Here is a 14,753-nt window from a genome sequence, read left to right on the forward strand (position 1 = left end):
GTTACTTTGAAAACTCAGGGAACAATCTGAGATGCATGCTTGTGCTCCAACATGAAATATGTATTTTTAAATTGGATTTTCTGTTTTTACATTATTTCCAGTCATCTGTAGCTTTTAACATTTTGAATTAAAATTTATTTTGAAATACCTTGCAAATCGAATCAATTTATAAGAGATTGTGAAAGTGTCTCTTTTTAAAAAATTTCATTTTAGGCTCTTTTTTTTTTTTTTAAACTGGAAGGCAGGAGGAAGCTGTTCCTGTTTGTGTAAATGAAGTTTGGCTCAATGTTATTTTTCCAACTGGATCCTTAAAGTTAATGGTTTAGATTAGTGGGAAAATATTTTGCTAAAAATAACTACGTAAAAATCAACCACTCTTTCCCATGTGAAAGTCAGGACACTGAGCATCACTTTTTACCTGGTACAACCAGTTAGCTAGAGCTTCCAATTGACCAAAAAAAAAAAAAAAACCATTTCCTTCCACTACATGGGATAGCATAAGGGTAACTGAAGAAGGGTAAAACAAAACAAAACAAAACAAACAAACAAAAAAGAAGGGTAAAACAGGTGAGAATATTTTTTTAAGGAAAATTTTTTTTTTTAGCTCTTTGGGTTGACCTGGTGATGCACAGGGGTTACTCCTGGCTCTGCACTCAGGAACCACTCCTGGCTGTGCTTGGGGAACCATATGGGATGCCAGGGATCGAACCTAGGTCGGCCGCATGCAAGGCAAACACCCTACCTGTTGTACTATCACCCCAGCTCCTTCTGGAGATTTTTAAAAATGGTTTAATATTGGGACTGGAACAATAGCACAATGGGTAGGGCATTTGCCTTCCACGTGGCCCACCTTGGGTTCGATTCCCAGCATCCCATATGGTCCCCTGAGCACCGCCACGAGTGATTCCTGAGTGTAGAGCCAGGAGTAAACCCTGTGCATCCTGGGTGTGACCCAAAAAGCCAAAAAAAAAAAAGGTTTAATATTGCCACTTTCATTTGGCTGAGCCTATTATGAAGGATGAAATTGCTAGCCAGCAGAACCACTCCAAAAGGGATGATTCAGAATAAAGTAAAAAGAAAAACAAAATAAAAAGAATGAGTACCACCAAAGTCCTCAGAATGAAGACCAGCTCGAGGAATAGCCATCATGAGTGGGTTCGTCCAAGTTCAAGCTAACAGGGTTTTCCAGGGCTCCTCCTGGCCGGGAGGTCTAGTGTTTGGCAGGGGGACATAGGGCGGGCCACCCATGACCATCTGTTCAGGTATTTGGGGAAAGAGGAGTGAAAACACCAGAATTTTCAAAATCCACTGATAAATGCAGGATAGTCATAACAATGGCTTGTGATACTCTTTGTTGCTAGATACCAGGACAGTCTATATTCATTGTGGAAGGTATAGAACATAGAGAATTTTATAATGGAGGAAGATTTAATCACTCGCCTGTACTGAGAGATAGAGAAGCCAAGGCAACACTATGACAGGCTCATGGAGAAGACAGAAGAAACTGGGCCTAGGTTTCGGTTCCAGAATTCCTGGAATTGAGCACAGATACCTGGAAATGATTTCCCGGAAGTGAGATAGCCATGGTGAGGTCAACTAGAGTTACCAATCAGTTGCAGGTTCAGAAAGCCCTCCCCCCATGTAACCCTTATGTAGCCCTTATGTAACTCGACTTATAACCAATCACCTAAGTACAAGTGGTGAAAAGCCTCTCAGACTGAGACCAAAAGGGTGGTCTTCAGAAAGTCCCCGTTATAATGCTATGGTATAAAAGCCCCACACTTTTGAGACTCTAGGCCACTCGTTCTGAGAAGGCTGCCACTTGTTGGTGAGCCAGATGAGGGTCCTAGCTCGATCTAGCCAATAAAGACCCTTTGCTTATTGCTCCACAATTTGTCTTTGTATGATTTCTCTGGGGAGATCTCGGCCCCATTTAACAGCACAAGGGCTTTCTTTCATTTTATTCACACATAGGTATGTCACTGTCACTGTCACCATTGTTCATCAATTTGCTTGAGCGGGCCCAGTAATGTCTCCATTGTGACAATTGTTACTGTGTTTGGCATATCGAAGCTTGCCAGGGTTTGCCGTGCGGGCAAGATACTCTCGGTAGCTTGCTGGGCTCTCCGAGACGGGCGGAAGAATCGAACTCCAGCCAGCCATGTTGGCTGCTTGCAAGGCAAACACCCTACCCACTGTGCTATCGCTCCAGCCATAGGTATGAAAGTATACAAAACAAAACCCTTGTATTTTACATATTACTTTACTTCCTGAGTTTTTACCTATGCCATGAGTGTCTTATAAACAATTTCCATAAGAATGTCATAACCATTTTCCCATCTGTTGAAATAGACTGAGACAATAGTGGAATTTAAGTGACTCCTTAATAGCTATATAATGGCTGGAGTCAACTTAATTTTATTATTTCTCTACTGTGAGCTCTTCACGTTGTTTCCATCTCCTTGTCGTGTAGGAGCTTCACAATGACAGTCATTGTCCCCATTTTTTTGTAATTCTCTCCCATTTCTTTCGATTAATTTGAAGCAAGATGGTTTGCTTATTTTAAAACCTCTTACTGTGTATTTCTCTTCCTGGCATTTTTACAGACTTATGTGCTCATCCGCCAGAAAACATAAGCGGGAAAAATATATATTTGATCACCTTTGTCAATTGGGTAAAGTGATTATTGCTTTTGGAGGGTACACCCAAGCTGCTCAGGGGTTACACATGGCCTTGTGCTCAGGGGAGGGCACCTTTGGAAGTGTTTAGGGGACTATATGCTGTACTAGGATCAAATCGGTGTTGCGTATAAGGCAAGTGCCTTCATCTTTGTACTGTCTCTCCAGCAAAACACCTCATTTTATTTTTAGTAGAGTAGCACTGTAGCATTGTAGCACTGTCCTTCCATCGTTCATCTATTTGCTCGAGTGGGCACCAGTAACATCTCTGTTGTGAGACTTGTTGTTACTGTTTTTGGCATATCGAATACACCACGGGGAGCTTGCCAGGCTCAGCTGTGTGGGCGGGATACTCTTGGTAGCTTGCCAGGCTCTCCAAGAGGGACAGAGGAGTGGAACTCGGGTCAGTCACATGCAAAGCAAATGCCCTATCCGCTGTGCTATCACTCCAGCCCTTTAGTAGAGTAGCAGAATTATATACATATGTAAGGTAAAGGTAAAAGGTAAAGGCCCTCCCATTGTTCATCGATTTGCTCGAGTGGGCCCAGTAACATCTCCATTGGAGACTTTGTTGTTACTGTGTCTGGCATATCGAATACGTCACAGGGAGCTCGCCAGGCTCTGCCGTGCGGGCGAGATACTCTCAGTAGCTTGCCGGGCTCTCTGAGAAGGGCGGAGGAATCGAACTCGGGTCGGCCATGTTGGCTGCATGCAAGGCAAACGCCCTACCGCTGTGCTATCGCTCTAGCCCTATCATGGTCATGGTCCTCCCGTTGTTCATTGATTTGCTCGAGTGGGCCCAGTAACGTCTCCATTGTGAGACTTGTTGTTACTGTGTTTGGCATATCGAATACATCACGGGTAGCTTGCCAGGCTCTGTCGTGTGGGCGAGATACTCTCGGTAGCTTGCCAGGATCTCCTAGAGGGGTGGAGGAATCGAACTCGGGTTGGCCATGTTGGCCGCTTGTAAGGTGAACGCCCTACCGCTGTGCTATCGCTCTCTATATATAATCTTTTATTTGGAACTGTCTTTTTCTCACACATTCCATATATTTAGTATCACTTTGATAATCCACATCTTGGCAATCTAAAGTCTTGCTACCTTGAGGAACTCAATTTATAGAGCTCCAACTGCCCACTCCAGCCTGGCCCAAGAATCAACTCATTCACTACAGAGCATTCACTGTTATTTAGGTTGAGGGGTCCCCAAGGGTCCCCTCAGGAACCCCTTTCCCTGCTCACTTGACCTGTCATGCTCACCCCTGCCTTCCTGGTCAATCCCGCTTGAGGACCATTAGCCCATGTCTACTCTTGGCACACAGCTGCGACCATGTCCATAGCTCCTTTCAGAGATAATTCATTTACTGGGGCAGGGGAACATTCATACCACTCCTGTTGTGTGGTGGGAACCTGTCCCTGAGATGCGAGAGTTTGCCAAGCTCCCAAAGATGGGGTGAAGAACCAGGGGAGGAAGTTCCAATGATAAGGCAGAGTAAGTGGCATCGGGGTCCACTCAAACAGCCAGAGATGCCTTAGAAAACAAGCCTATTGACCGCTGTGGCAAATGTGGCCATTTTCCCTGAGTCTGTTCTGTCGGTAGGGATGTATTAGGTTGATACTTGGAGGAGAGTAGTTAACTGATTTGTAAATGAGGCAGGGGTTGACTTCCCTTTACAAAAGAACTCACTGGATGTGCTTAACCCACTCCTACTGAGGACACTGGATAAAAGAAACAAATCTACTTTAAAATGCAGAGCTGAGCACACACAAAAGTAAGGAAACTTTCAAGGTAGCCAAATAGATGATAAAAGTTTGCTTACGGCTTTGGGTGAATTCTGGGAGGGAGGAGTTTGGGTGGGTCTATCCTGGGAATTACAAGGCAAGGGACATGAACTCTAACATTCAGAGGAACTAAGGCTTTGGAATGTGCAAAAGCCAGTCTTGTGGATCAGCTTTGCCTGCAGTGAAAGTAGTGTAAGAGTTTCTGCAGGGTTTGTGGTGGGAAAAAACTCTCCCTTTAGAAATCCCCTAAGATGCTCTTGTCAAGGTTCTGGGTTCAATGTTAACTGCATAGCCATCTGATGAGAGGGACTCCTGAGGAATGTATCTTGGAGTGATTTGGTCAGTATGTGAAAGTTGCATCATGTATGTTCTTCTCAAAGTGCCCTCTACAACTGGTTGTCCTAGCAATTTAGTAGAGGGCATGAGAAGAGGTAGAGGCCCTGGTCAACATGACTGCTTACTCCTTCTGGTGCCCTGTCATGTGTGCTGTGATGTCTCCAGGTAACAGGACAGGGAGATCTGCCATCCGACACTGGTTGAAAGAAACACCATTATGCATGATCAACCCATGTTTGATCCCTGGCACTGTGGATGGCCCCTTGAGCACCTAGAAATGATCCCTGAGCACAGAGCCAGGTGTAAGACCTGAGCACTGCTGGTTGTAGCCCCACCCCCAGCAAAAAAAAAAAAGGAAATGTAAAGTTGTACTTGATAACAGTACTTGAGACTACCCTGTAAGGGAGAAAATTAGCCATAGCAACAAAACCATGACACAATCTGGGTTCATTCCTACTATGCTTCCAAACATTCTCCAAAGGACTTATTTTAATCCATGGCACTCAAGGATTTCACAGATAAAGCCCCTTTGAGTACACCTCTCAACCTAATCTTAAAAATCACAAAAAAGAGCAATCCACCTTGTGCAAAGGTCAGCTGAAAACAGCCAATTCAGACTCTAAGAGAACAGGATATGGACAGAATCACCACCTTGAAGTGGCTGATGATGACACAAGAGCTCCCAAGAAAAGGTCAGTGGTTTTACAGACTGCATGAGTTCTAATGTAGAAAACTCTACTCATTGAAAATAAAAGCTTAATGAGCAAATTAAAATCAGGACTTAAACCAGATGCATCCAAAAGGTCAAGGTGGAGCAGTTACATAAAGATTCATTCACTCCAATTAATATCGTTTCCATTACAAAGAGTGCTGGCTCTGACTTCACACCATGTAGAAGACTGTCGTTTAGAAATCAGGGGAGGTCCAAATATAGGGTAGGTGGGCCTAAATTCACTGGACGAGTAACCTTCTCAAATTCTGGATACTAGAATTGCTGTAATTCCTGATTTTCTAGATTAAGGAGATTTAGAAGTAAACGGCTTCCGGCTGCCGGAGCCCTGGTCGGGGCGGGGAGGAAAGCTCAACCCGCTCCCCTCCAAGGGGCCTCGGCAAGGAACAGCCAGGCACAGGGGCAGAAGACTCCCCGCCCCGACCAGGGCTCCGGCAGCCGAAGACCTCCAGGACCAGCCACCACCATGCTGAGACCACTCTCCGCACACATGAAGGTACTGGCAGAGGGACAAAGCCACGCGGGTTCCGGGGCTGAGATCTCCAAGCCTACTCAGACTGGAGTCGAGCATCTTCCACCCAGATCCTCCCAGTAGGCGGGGGTCACACCCACCACCTGGTCCCCTGGCGCCGTGTAATCCCATCAGCGGCCAAGACTCAGAGACTATAAAATCCAGCTCCCGGAACCACGCGGCCGCCTTTGCGGCCGCGCGACGTCTTATCAGGACATCCTACTTTGGATAAACTTGCAGGCTATCGAATGTAGCCTGCCCACAGGGCAGAGTCTGGCAAACTCCCCGTGGCGTACCAAATATGCCAAATACCAGTAACAATGATGGGTCTCATTCTCCTAAAGAGCCTTGAATACAATCTCAGGGCTAAGATGAAAGAGACGTTACTGGGGCCTGCTCGAGGCAATCGACGAATAACAGGATGATGAAATGAAAATGAAATGAAAGAAGTAAACAGCACAACTATACATTGCAAGTATAGCTACAGACCAATTGTTTCATAGGCATTTATGCTTCATGTTAAAAAGATTTGGCAGAGTGGCAGAGATGGATCATGTTTCACAATATTAACTCCCCTCCTTCCCCAGCAAGAAAAATCCCGAGTTTAGTTTGGGCACTAAGCCATAATGAAAAATGTAGCCTTTCTCTGCAGATTAAGTTCTAAAGAGACGGGTTGAACAGAAGTGATGTGTGAGATCTTTAGTTGTGCCTAGACAGGCAAGGATGCCTCCTCAGTGGTGGTCATGGCGGTAAGAAATGCAAGTTGGTGAGGACAAGAAACAAGTACTGGGGTGGGGGGTTCAGCAATAAGAGGGCACTGGGTGGCCGGTGACCTTTGACACAGACACTGCTTATTGCTCTGGGTGAGAAAGACCCACACTTGGTGCTCAAGCTGTTCCTGCGGGCTTCTGTCATGCACCTAGGTGAGTCTGTTATGGTGTGACCGTCACAGAGTGACTTTTACTCTCCAAACAGTCCTTCTACATTTTGCTGGCATCAAATCTTTTACAGCTGGGGCCAGATAGATGGGAAAACAGGTAGGGCACTTGCCACGCACAGGGCTGACCTGGGTTCAACCCCAAGCACTGCAAATGGTCCCATGAACACCACTGGGAATGATCACTGAGTACAGAGCCAGGACTAAGTCCTTATCACTTCCAGGTGTGGCCCCAAAACAAAAAAGAAGAGGAAGAGGAGGAGGAGAAGGTGGAGGAGGAGGAGGAGAGACGAAGGAGAAGGAGAAGGACGAGGAGGAGGAAGAGGAGGAAGAGAGGAAGGAAAAGGAGAAGGTGAAGGAGGAGGAGGAAAAGAAGGAGAAGAAGGAGGAGGAGAAGGAAGAGAAGGAGAAGAAGAGGGAGAAGGAGGAGGAGAAGGTGAAGGAGGAGGAGGAGAAGGAGGAGGAGAAGGAGATGAAGGAGAAGGAGAAGAAGTAGAAGAAGAAGGAGAAGAAGAAGAAGAAGAAGAAGAAGAAGAAGAAGAAGAAGAAGAAGAAGAAGAAGAAGAAGAAGAGGAAGAGGAAGAGGAAGAGGAAGAAGAAGGAGGAGGAGGAGAAGGAGGAGGAGGAGGAGGAGAAGAAGAAGAAGAAGAAGAAGAAGAAGAAGAAGAAGAAGAAGAAGAAGAAGAAGAAGAAGAAGAAGAAGAAGAAGAAAAAGAAGAAGAAGGAGGAGGAGGAGGAGGAGGAGGGGGGAAGGGGGAAGGGGGGAAGAGGAGGAGGAGGGGAAGGAGGAGGAGGAGAAGGAGGAGGAGGAGGAGGAGGAGAAGAAGAAGAAGAAGAAGAAGAAGGAGGAGGAGGAGGAGGAGGAGGAGGGAGGGGAAGAGGGGGGGGAAGAGGAGGAGGAGGGGAAGGAAGAGGAGAAGGAGAAGAAAGAGGAGGAGAAGGAGGAGGAGGGGGGAAGAGGGGGGAAGAGGAGGAGGAGAAGGACAAGGAGAAGATGAAGAAGGAGAAGGATGAGGAGGAGGAAGAGGAGGAAGAGAGGAAGGAGAAGGAGAAGGTGAAGGAGGAGGAAGAAAAGAAGGAGGAGGAGGAGATGAAGGAGAAGAATAAGAATAAGAAGGAGAAGGAGAAGGAGAAGGAGAAGGAAGGAGAAGGAGAAGGAGAAGGAGGAGGAGGAGGAGGAGGAGGAGAAGGAGGAGGAGGAGGAGAAGAAGAAGAAGAAGAAGAAGAAGAAGAAGAAGAAGAAGAAGAAGAAGAAGAAGAAGAAGAAGAAGAAGGAGGAGGAGGAGGAGGAGGAGGAGGGTGGGGGAAGAGGGGGGGAAGAGGAGGAGGAGGGGAAGGAAGAGGAGAAGGAGAAGGAAGAGGAGGAGAAGGAGAAGGAGGAGGGGGGAAGAGGGGGGGAAGAGGAGGAGGAGAAGGACAAGGAGATGAAGAAGGAGAAGGATGAGGAGGAGGAAGAGGAGGAAGAGGAGGAAGAGAGGAAGGAGAAGGAGAAGGAGAAGGTGGAGGAGGAGGAAGAAAAGAAGGAGGAGGAGAAGGAGGAGAAGGAGAAAAAGAAGAAGAAGGAGGAGAAGTAGAAGGAGAAGAAGGAAGAGGAGGAGGAGGAAGAGGAGGAGGGGGAGGAAGAGGAGGAGGAGGAAGAGGAGGAGGAGGAGGAGGAGGAGAAGAAGAAGAAGAAGAAGAAGAAGAAGAAGAAGAAGAAGAAGAAGAAGAAGAAGAAGAAGAAGAAGAAGAAGAAGAAGAAATTCATATTCCAACTTAATTTGGGCCTAAGTCACAGTACAGTGCTTGTCTTGCATGCAGGTTGATCCCAGCATCCTATATGGCCATCTCAGTACTGCCAGGAATTACCTTGATGATTACAGCCAGGTCACTGATGAGCTAGATGAGCCGGTCACTACAAGGCTGTGACAGACGCTTGGTGACTGTCATTTTGGAGTAGGTAGAGAGGTAGAACCCAGTTTATCACCATCATTCTGGGAAATGCCTGGAAAATACAGTATGTTGATGCATTCTGGCTCTGACTTGTTCCTTGGTACAGAAAACATATGGAAGAGCTGAATTACGCTCAGACCAGCTGGAAGTTGGGCAAAATATGGAAGCACCAACATTCTCTGGAGCTGCAGACAGACTCCCACAGCACACAGTACTGATGGAGGGTCATTCAGGGCCTTGGAAGATCAACAAAGTCAAACTCTACCCCTAAATAGAAGCAGTGACAGGGGTTCACAGAAGACTGTGAAGCTGGGGACAGAATGGTCGTGGTGGAAGTTGGAAGTTGCTCTCGGGTTCCTCAGGGATGAGTTTCCTGACAGACATCAGGACAACCAATGCAGGAAATATCCTCCCCTTAAAACCTGTTCTTCCACACACTTTCATGGTCATCACCACAAACTTAAGAAGATTTCTGTCCAAACACAGAATCCTGGAAACAGACACACAGAAACGGAAGGTTTAGAATGGCAGCCACGGCGCAGTTCTGGGGACATTGTGCTGCTCAGGACAGCCACAGGCCACTGTGATGGTGGAGGCTGGGTCTCTGGACTCTCTGGAGACCATGCCCTACCCAGCTTTACCACAAAGCCCGCAGACAGGCCAGGTGTGCTTAGTTGGCAAAACGAGAGCCCGTGGGAGCTGGTGGCCAGAGTCCCCTTTCTGAGCTGAGGCCATGGTACCCAAGTGTTCATTCCCTCTCAGGGATCTTCAGAGGCATCTGTTCTTCAAAAGACAGTGGGCTGCTTTTGCAGTTGGCCCCCGGGGGCGGGATATATTTTTGGCTATGAGGGTTTCTATTCTCCTCCACTCCTGAATATCAAATGTGATGGGCAGGCAGACAAGTCATCTTTTGGTTTATGGTGGGTAGACCTAAGAAAGAGAGCATGAAACCCCAACAAATCTGGGGGTGAATGAAGTAGCAGTAAGGATTCTGGGATTCTTTCCCCGGGTATGTGTGTGGGGGGGGGTGCATTCTTTGAGTGAGAAGATGAGTAGGTGCAAATAGTTGGCTGGCTGTTCAGGAGGGTTAAGTAAGGTAAAAACTTGGGCAGAAAAACTAGCCTCCCTCCTTGTATGGTAATGGATCCACAGTGCTCTCCAGAATTTCCCGAGACAAAACTGGTTGGGACAGCAATGCACTGAACTCCCCCTTCTCTTCTCTTTTCCTTCCTGGTAAATTTGGGACAGAGGTGGATACCCACATCGAACCATGGAGGCATGAGAAGCTCCCCAGGACTGGGAGAGCTCTGGAGAGCGGGAGCCAGGCTTTCCAGGGACTGGTGAACTGGTAAATCGTGCCACCTCTCACTTGCTGTTTGCCAGGAAATTGCCAGTGCTGTGGCCCCTACTAGTTTGAGTCTGCCAGAGACAGCCCCACCTAACCCTTTATTAGCATCCATTGTGAGACTCAGGCATTCTTGGTTAATTTCCTGGTGGTCTTTGCACACTGTTTTCTTAAGAGATCCAAGCAAATTTGGAAGCATCTCTAAAGGGTGGATTTAACTAACATTTACAGTCAAATAACTATTATGGACTTGCACACACACACACACACACACACACACACACACACATTCTCAAACATTGGAAGGTGAAGCAGCAAAGGATAAGTTAGTGCTCCTTTCTTGTAGGGGCTGGCACGAGTAGAGGAGTATGGAGGGACAGTGAGGGGGCAAGGTCGGGTTTATAGTCCAAGAGTCTAGGCATCAGCTGTGTCCCCCCCCCCCCCTACGCCCCCGGCTCTGTTGATCTGAGAAGGACACAGAGTCACCCCGGTCTCCTGGCCCTCTATATCCGGATGGTGAGGTTTAAGACCAATGATCTTGAAAATCCCCACAACTCTCCAATCTTATCTTGGAATTAGCAAAGTAATATTAATTTTGCAGTTTCATAATCTGCCATGAGATATTCTCACCTTCCACTCCATCTGCTTGCAGACCTCGCAGTGTGAACCATTGCACTTGGAACCAGAAATGCTTACAAGTTAAGTTTTCTTTCGCACAGTGAAAAAAAAAAAATTAAAGTGCCGAGAGTGTTTCATCAGTTCAAATTAACATTTGGACACGGGAAAGCCGTGATGCATTGGTGCAAGAGGCAGTCAGCAGTCTTCATTCTGCATGCCATCCAATCTCCTCAGAATTGGGGTGGAGGGTGGGGGTAGAAGCCACGCTCTGAAATCAAATAAACTAAAAAAAATTGCAGAATACCTTGGAGGACATTTTAATTTTTCACCTGTTTTTCTAATTCGAGGCAAGGGAGGAGGTGTGTGGAAAGATGCCTTTGCATTTCCTTCTGCACCCTGAGAGCTGTAAGGTGCTTGATTCTTGCCTTCTTGGCGGGGTTTTGGGGGTTCTGGCAGCGCTGGGGCAATTCCTGTCCTGTGCTCGGGAGAGATTCCTGGTGGTGCTGGGGTACCCAATGCCTAGGATGGACCTGGGGTGCATGCAAAGCAAGCACTTACCTCCTGAACCATCTCCTGATTCCTCGTTGCCTTTTATCTGGCTACTTCCCCCCAGGGGTCCAGTTTGGGTAGATGTGGTTATTTCTAGAGAGGCCCAGTCAGCCCAATCCCAATCCTCAAACTCTAAAGATCAGAAAATTTCATCTTTGAAACCCTAACTCAAGAACAACTTCTAAGCTCTAAAGAAAACCATTTGTTTCTTAGGCACCAGGCCAGGGACTTATTTATCTAATGGATGATCTTTGCTTGGGTGAAGCCACATTGAATTTGATCCACACAAAACTCAGAGCCCTCTTAAAATGTGGGTGGCAGGAGCAAATGAGTTACAACCAATTTGATGGATTCTCCCCCTCTCTCCCCCCCCCCCCACTCCATTACACCTTCCTCACAACTGCCCACAGGCTCGGTCACTTCTGGAACAATGCCACTGGCCCCAGGCCTTGGCATTTGAAACCTAGCTGGAGACAGAAGTCCACAGCTACCCTTCTTCCTAGTCTCTTCATTCTACCAGCAGACAGCGTGGAACAACTGCTACTCTACCAGGGAGCTGGGCACCGTGTATACCCAGAAGATAAGCTTGGCTTTGAGCTGAAGCAGAGAAAGGGCAGGTGCGGGGAGGGATCAGAGGACAGCTTGAACGCTGACTGCATTAGAAGGTGATGTATACCTGCCTCTGTGCCTGTGCTTCTAGTACAGGTTCTCTGGGTGTGGTCCTCAACTTGTAGCATCACTTGGACACTGTACAAAGGGTCTTGGTCTCTAGCCCCAACACCTACTGGATCAGAACCCATCTGATTAGAATAAGCCCTTCCTGGTGACGTAGAGATCCATTTTGTTTTGAGCTCTGCTGGTCTAGGACATGTACCCACCACCCGTGGACCAAACATGGCCTGCCATAAGTTTTTGTTGTTGTTGTTGTTAACGAAGTTTTATCGGAACATGGCATTTGTCTGTACTCAACAGTTACATCCAGTTAACAGACTCCATGACTCCCCAAACCTAACTATGGAGGATCTGACCTAGACAGGAGTGTGAAGCATGGCAACTGGCACTGGAGCAGATAAGACCCGACCTTGCAAAGTGGCCCAGAAACGAAGCCTCACAAGCGGGAGTTTCTGGGTAAAGTTGGCAAGAACAGGGTGTCAGCACCAGGTGTTCAGCTTTGAGCCTCACTCAACCTCCTACTCATATGCACCAAAGACCGCAAAATGTAGCTTTGATTGGGATTGGACCGGGGCAAAACAGAGTAGGAGAGGGAATAGGCCAATTTTGCTGAATTTTAAGGGATTGGACTTTCTTGTAAGCCAAGGTCCTCTACAAAATATGTGTGTACTTGGTAATAAAGTGAACAGCCATTGGCTGCTCCTGGAGGGTGTTTCTCCACGCGCCTGTCATCTTTCACCCCACATCTGCTTGGACCCAGTGCACAATGAGTCCGGGCTTATTTGGGAAAGCTGTTCCCCAACACAGGGGCAGTTGACCAGACTTCGCCTTCCCTGCCCACCAGAGGCTGCGGTGGGCATCCTGCTTCTGACACCAGCAGTGATGGCTGCTGAGTGCCCTTGATGGCCTCACTGTCTAATTCTCTCCTTCTCTGTTCCTCTGGGCTCACCGTGTCAGTGCCTCATGACCTGCATGAGTTGCCCTCCGAGGAAGGCCCAGACTGGCAAGCAGACCGTATTCAAATCTGTCACCTGTCCACGATGAAGGACACATGGCTGGTCACTTCACTGACTACAGCCACGCGTGACTTCCTCCTGCTGTGTGCCTGAGAGACCAGTCCCACGCTCCACCCCACACAGGTGATGGGTTCAGGGAGGGGAGGCCGAGCCCATCCACAGCAGGACATGGAGGCTTCCAGGGAGCAAGGTACCTATGGGCTCTCTCCTCCCCAGCCGGCCCAGAGCCCACATGCTTCCCCGAGTGGGCAATGGCCTTGTCTCTTGGGGCCAGGGCAGGAGAAGTCAGGATCGTTGTAGCTGCTGCTTGAGGCTGAGTGAGAGGTGCCAGCCGTGGGCCCATGGCTCTAGGGGTCCTTCTTACTGCCTCCCCACCCACTGCTCTAGGGGCCTGCTTACTGCCTTCCCCACCAAACGCCTCTTGCACCAGGCACCAGGGGTGAAATCAGTCTAGCAGTACATAAAGGGTCTGTGTGTGTGTGTGTGTGTGTGTCTGTATCTGTGTGTGAGAGACAGAGACAGAGAGACAGAGAGAGACAGAGACAGAGATAGAGACAGAGTCAGAAACAGGGAGAGAGAGACAGAGAGAGAAAGAGAGAGAAAGAGAGAGACAGAGACAGAGAGAGACAGTCATAGACAGGGAGAGACAGAGTCACAGACAGGGAGAGACAGAGACAGAGAGAGAAAGAGAGACATAGAGAGACAGAGAGACACAGAGACAGAGAGTCAGAGACAAAGAGGAACAGACAGAGACAGAAAGAGACAGAGAGACAGAGTATGAGACAGGGAAAGACAGAGACAGAGAGAGATACAGAAACAGAGACAGAGACAAAGACAGGGAGAAACAGAGACAGAAGCAGAGAGACAGAGAGATAGAACAGAGAGAGAGAGAGAGGGAGAGAGAGAGAGAGACTCATAAATCAGATAATTCCCCCAAATGGTCAATTTGCTAACCTTTTAAAATTTGGTTACCAAATAATCTTTTTTAGAGATCAATAGATAAAAGTTGCTTTTTCCTTGATTCTTTGAGCAAGTGAAGCAGATGTTAATCTTGTGTGATTACATAAGAACAGGAGATAGTGAGTCACCTCAGAGAACTGACAGCACAAACATGCAGACCCTGGGCACTGCAGTGCAGAACTAATCACCAAACAGAGCAGGGAGATGGCGAGGGTGCAGAAGCCCAGAATATTAGAGATTTAGATCAGAAGAAGAGGGGAGGGTTTGGACCCCTTGGTGGTTGGGAGGGGGGTGTAGTTATCTTGTATCCTTATACCATAAACGTTAACGCTATTGTAATAATCCAAATGATAATAAAAATTTTTTTAATGGAAGAAAAAAAGAGAAGAACTCAAAGAAAACCCAGTGTGCGGGGTTGGAGAGATGGTGCAGCAGGTAGGGCACTTGCCTTGTACGTGGCCAGCCCAGGTTTGGTTCTAGGACCCCCACATGGTCCCCTGAGCCCTACCAGAAGTAATCCCTGAGCACAGAGCCAGTAGGAAGCTCTGAGCACTGCATGGCGTGGCCCAGAAAACAAACAAACAAAAAGCACAAAAGCAAAGACAGCCTGGTGTGGACTTCTAAGTCCAAGGCCCCTGGAGCAGATGGGAACACATAGACAGGCCTCAGGGTTACTTCTCAGGGACC

Source organism: Sorex fumeus, unplaced genomic scaffold (genome assembly GCF_029834395.1).
Source record: "Sorex fumeus unplaced genomic scaffold, SorFum_2.1 ptg000264l, whole genome shotgun sequence".
NCBI classification, from domain to species: Eukaryota; Metazoa; Chordata; class Mammalia; order Eulipotyphla; family Soricidae; genus Sorex; species Sorex fumeus.